This window comes from Phascolarctos cinereus, unplaced genomic scaffold, assembly GCF_003287225.1.
Source record: "Phascolarctos cinereus isolate Bilbo 61053 unplaced genomic scaffold, phaCin_HiC Scaffold_1;HRSCAF=81, whole genome shotgun sequence".
NCBI classification, from domain to species: domain Eukaryota; kingdom Metazoa; phylum Chordata; class Mammalia; order Diprotodontia; family Phascolarctidae; genus Phascolarctos; species Phascolarctos cinereus.
The window spans coordinates 179370621-179376322 of NW_027555514.1; the positions used below are offsets into that span (position 1 = coordinate 179370621).

The following is a 5702-nucleotide window of genomic DNA, read 5'->3' on the forward strand; positions in this document are numbered from 1 at the left end:
TTTACCATTGATTTTATTTTTGCACTGTATATAGATTTTGTTACATATTTACATGTGCATATATTTTCTTCATTTACAAACACAATGAAGAAAATAGAAGGCAGCACAGAAATAGTGTTCTGGGTATAAAAAGCTGTTAATTTAGTAGCAAATTTATATTTTTGTATTTTCAGCATATTGCTATATAAAATCCATGTAAAAATTAATTGTGAGCTGCTTTTATGACAAAACCAAAGTGAAACATTGAAATAATAATTGATCTGAAGTCACTTTGAATGGCACTTGAAGGTAGTTTTTTTCTAGAAGACTACCAAATCCTACCTCAACACTTTAAAATGTTTTCTTAGGGAATAAAATCAATTTTCTAGACAAATGGACCATTCTATTCAACTTCTTTCAGAGGCATATAATTACAGTTGCTGTTATCTAGAATGAATTTACTACATGAACTCATTAGGCCATCGAAAGGGAAAAATGCATTGAGATAAGAAAATTTTACAATACCAGAACAATGGCATTGCTAGTAAAACTGGTGAAGTGCATTTCTTGTTTCTCTTTACACATTTAGTAACCACTATAATACAAACAGGTACTTATGAGCTTCAAATATTAAGCTTTGCTTTCCTTCTCTTAAGGATAGAGATACACATTTTTCATTGCAGCATCTAAAATGTTGTAATACATATTCATGAAAATGAAAGGTGAATGCTTGTAAACCATTGAGTTTATAGGACTTCCATGGGTACTCATATTTTTTCCATTTACTTTTTTTTCATGATCAAATGTAAGAATAGAATCGTTGTAAGATCTCCCAGACCCATTACTTGCTTATCCAATATAGCTATACCATGACCACCTCTACCAATTAGTATTGATGCCAAGATAGCCCACTGATCAGTGTCTGGGACATAAACTTCTGTGGAAAGGCATCTCTATGACTCAAAAGAAGTCCTCAAGATCTCATATCACCAAACATATCATAAGAAATAATTTTGTGAAATCATCTCACATAACTTATTTTACACTTATTTTCCCAACAATTAGTTAACTAATTGTATTCTTCTTGTTCAGAGTTTCAATGTCTCTTCTTTACTAGGATCAAATACATACATTTTTTTTTTGGAAGTGTATGATGAGGTAATTCCACCAGGGATGAGAAACTTGTTATGAAGCATTGTCTCCTCATATCCATGCTTATTGACTGGATAAAAGATCCGCAAATTTCCATTTGTCTTCAGTGATATCATAATGCTCTGATGAATCAAATATCGCATCCCTTGTTCTTCTAGCCATAGTATAGCTATACCTACCAATAAAACCAACTGAAAATTCTGAATGTGGAATTGACATACATGCCATTCTTACCCAAATATTTTGTCTTGGATCATAATGGAACACTTTGGAGGAAGCACAGATTTCACCATCTGGCCTCAGTTCTTTCCCACCTAACAAGAACATAGTTATTCATGATGGCAAGGCAATCTGGTTGTAGAGGAACTTGAGGACCCTGCAGCTCCCACAAGACTCATGGTTTGTGTAAAAGAAGAATTTTACTATTTACCATGCTATGTCTTATCATTCTGCTGAATACAGCAGTCTGAGGTTTGGCAAAGCACATGCAGCTGGATTTCATTTCCATCAAAGGCTTTGGAGAACACTATGAAAGCAATTTCATATATGGTCAACTTCATGTTCTAAATGCTGAGAGGATCCATGAAATTCTGACCTCAAACAATTTTCTTCTGCCTTTGTTTTCAGGTCTTTCTCATTCTTCTAACTCTTCAGAACACAGCTGCCTTAAAGACCTTCTCAAAAACACTAGATGTGGTCATTAAAGAAAACCTGATGTTTTGAATAATGACATCAGTATGTCTCCAGTGTCATCTATTATTCCACAGCCAAGACTCAACAGCCTCAAACAGTTCTACCTTGGGAATCTGCTCAGATTGTCATTATCCAAATAAGTCATGACCTTTTCAAAGCTCAGATAGAGCAGGCAGTCAGGTCTTGACATTAGTGGCACAAAGTTCTCTAGCAGAAATAACTCCAACTTCTCCTTGACTCCCTCAATGTTTACACCAAAAATCATCTATGAGTCTTATAATTTGTGCACAATTTTCTAAACAGATGTTTGACTAAGAAAAAATAGCAGCAGGATTTCACCACTTCAAAAGTTGACATACATGGCCGCCTGCAGGATTTTATGAACAGAATTTATATTCAGTTTTATAGTTCTATCATGTGAATTATAGGACAAGGCTGAAACCTGTAGCAGTCAGACCTTTCAAATGAATTTTATCCTGATCTTGCTCTCTGATATCAACTGTGAACATTATCCTGAAGCAGTTACTCTGGGTGGCAAGGAGTGCTTTATGGCCCTGAAACTAGTGATCTTCAATCTTCAATGCTTCAATCAAGAAGCAATCCATCCTCAGATAGTGTTCTGAAACCAGCAGAGCCACAGGTATCAGGGATGGAGGAACTAAACCCACCCACATTCCATGCCATGAATCCCCGCGGTGGCCTTGGTCAAATTATGAGTGGATTGGCATCAGGAAAAGCACTTCTGCCGTTGGTATTAATTGGGCTCAAGAAGGATGACCCATGGCTGCCCGGCCATGAAGACTAAAACCTCTATCTCCTCCTTCTCTCACCTCTAAAAGACACCCTTCCTCCAGTACAGGCCTGGCTGCTAGGATGATTGGGGCCCCCATTGTCTCTTCCTTTCCTCTTGGTCCAGTGCCAGCATCTTAATATTTATTTTAAATATAAACCACAAATCTATATAGATTAATAGAAATTTTCAATCACAGGAGTTTAAATCAATGCAATCTTATTGGAGCTTCCCAACCAGTCTCTGAAGATGGACCAGAATTAAGGAGAGAGAGAGAGAGAGAGAGAGAGAGAGAGAGAGAGAGAGAGAGAGAGAGAGAGAGAGAGAGAGAGAGAGAGAGAGAGAGAGAGAGAGAGAGAGAGAGAGAGAGAGAGAGAGAGAGAGTACATTAAAAACACTTAGGTCTGGTATGCTTGTTCAAGTATATTTTGTTAAGAGTGGTGATTAATTATTTTAAATTCATCTATGTCTTCACCGCTGATATATCTTCAAGCCTTGAAAGGAAAAGCAGGAAAAAATCATTTCCAACATAAATGACAAAGTGCAGAGTTGAATCCCATAAACTGAATCCATGTAAAGAAGAAAAGATTATTTTTCAGTCTGATTCATTCATATTTAACTACTGTAGGTCTATGTGCTTGGTAATCAGAGGCTGCTGTATTAAAAACTGAAACTAAAATGGAAATTGTAGAGATTTGATACTTGGGGAACAATTCAATAAAGTATAAAATGGCAGGAATAACTTTCATAGTGTTTTCTTCAAAGAAAGAAAATTAGGGAGAAAAACCAAGAGAGCTAAAAGAATTAAAGATATTTTCTAAACTTTAAAAGAGATATTTGACCATATACACTTAACTGTTCCTTTTTTATTCCCTTTAGATGGATCATTTACCAAACTGATGAGTTACCCATTTCTCCCTATTTCTGTTTCTGCCTCTCTGTCTGTCTCCATGTCTCTATCTCTCTTCTCTTTTCTGTCTCTCTATACCTGTCTCTATCTCTCTCACAATTTTCATAACTGAGGGCATTTTTGTCCCTTTGAACTGCAGCATTTTGAAATGCCAATTTTTATTCTGGAGTTATCCACAAGTAGTGGTTTAAGGTCTGTAATTGGGGTCAGGAATATCTAGGCTCAAATCCTGCATCTGACAGTCATTGAATTTCTCCAGTTCCCAGGAAACTTTCTAAGCCTTGAAATTTCAGGATATTTACTTATTGCATTGGTGTAAGAAATTTCCACAAAATTTGTAGAATACACCTGTGTGTATTCTATTTTTTAATGTAATTAGTGTAGTTTTTTAAATCCCTAATAACTACACTGTGGATTGTCAGAATTGGTATTTTTGGAGGGATGTGAGATACATTAATGTCATTAGCAACAAATATAAAGAATTAACTTTAAAGAAGTTGAGATGTGCCCTTGAATATAGATTATTATTTTCTGTCCAACGGAAGTTAAATGGCAGCAGTTTAAAAGGCAAAGGACTTCCCCAATTAAAATAGTACTGGTTGTCATGTTATTTTGATAGTTGGTTTTCTTTTCTTTTTTTAACCACAGTAGTCTTTTTCTGCATACTTCATCAAAGTCGAAAGACTTATGGTGGTGGGGGTGAGGTGGAGGAAAGGTTAAGAAAGTAACACAACATATATGTATTTCAAAATAAATGTTTCTTTGTAATTTTGCAGAGGTTCTCGAAGGACCATTAATGTTTTTATTTCTTGTGAAAAATAAATTTTTATCAAAGCTGAAAGGGGAAGCACCTTATTATACTTATGAAACTACAGTAAATATGTTAGTTCTTTAGTAGACTTATGGAAATTTAGGAAAATTTCCTTTTCTACTTGTATCAAGTTTAAGTGTTTTTTTTTCTTAATCCTGAAAGTCTGATACTTCATTGAATTTCAATTTTTTTTTCATTCAGGATTATGTTTAATTTTGCTGGATATGATATTTTCAGCCTGAACTCCAGTTGTTTAGCTCTTTGATACATAGTGTTTCAAGACCTGCAGCCTTTAAGTGTCACCACTGCTCAGGTTTGGGTGATTCTAATTGTGGTACTGCCACATTTAAATTGTTTTTTTTTTCTTGTTGCTCATAATGTTTTATCTTTGAGCTTGGAGTTTTGGAATTTGACTATGATGGAACTGCGGGCTTTCTTTGTAGGATATTTTTCAGGTGGTGATTGGTAGATTTTTCTCTATTTTTGCTATCCCCTCTTGTTCTAATGCTTCAGGACAATTCTCTTAATTATTTCTTGTATTATTGTATCAAGATTGGTTTTTTTCATAGCTTTCAGGAGTTAGATTATTCTTATGTTTTCTCTTCTTGATTAGCTCCTCCAGATCAGTAGTTTTTCTTTTGAAATGTTTCACATTCTCTCTATTTTCTTTATTCTTTATATTTTGTTTTATTATTTCTTGATATCTTATACTTTATTGGCTTCCCCTTGCCTAATTCTAATTTTCAAAAGTAATTTTCTTCCTTAAGATTCTGGATCTTCTTTTCTAATTGGTTGACTTTCTTTTTACAATCTTCTAGTTGTTTTTTTGTGTTGTTTTAAAGATTTTCTCAATCTCTCTCATTTGATTTTAAAGTCTTTTTTAAGTTCTTTTATGAATTCTTTTTGGTCAAGTGACCCTTTAACATCACCCTTTGGGATAGAAGAGTATTTCTGTGCTTCAGTATCCCCTTCTGAAGATGAGCCCCAATCTTCTCTATTCCCATAGTAACTCTTTATGATTGGATTCTTTTTCCTCTGCTGTTCAATTTTTTTTTATTTGTAGCAGCTTAGTTTTTGTAATCATATCTAGTCCTTCGGAATGGGGAATGGGGCTTCTGATCCCAGGTCTTCTTTCAGCTCTTCCTTATGGCTTGGAACTGAAACCAAGAACTCCAGACTCCTGCAAATACCCACAGCCAGCTGTGTCTGGCATTTCTGGTCAGCAAAGGTTCCCTCAATCTTTCCCAGCGTAGATGACTAACTCATTGTTTTGGGGGTAAAAATTCCTTTGGCTGGAGCTGAGGCAGCCTCCTAACCCAGATAACCCAAGGGCTTACAACTTGTTGTTGTTTAAGAGAACCTAGCCT

At 35.3% G+C, this 5702-nt stretch overlaps 1 pseudogene; it reads right to left on the minus strand.

The window, feature by feature from the left end:
• Positions 1–574: 574 nt before the first annotated feature.
• LOC110213769 (kelch-like protein 15 pseudogene) lies at positions 575–2508 on the minus strand (annotated as a pseudogene).
• Between the last annotated feature and the right edge of the window lie 3194 nt (positions 2509–5702).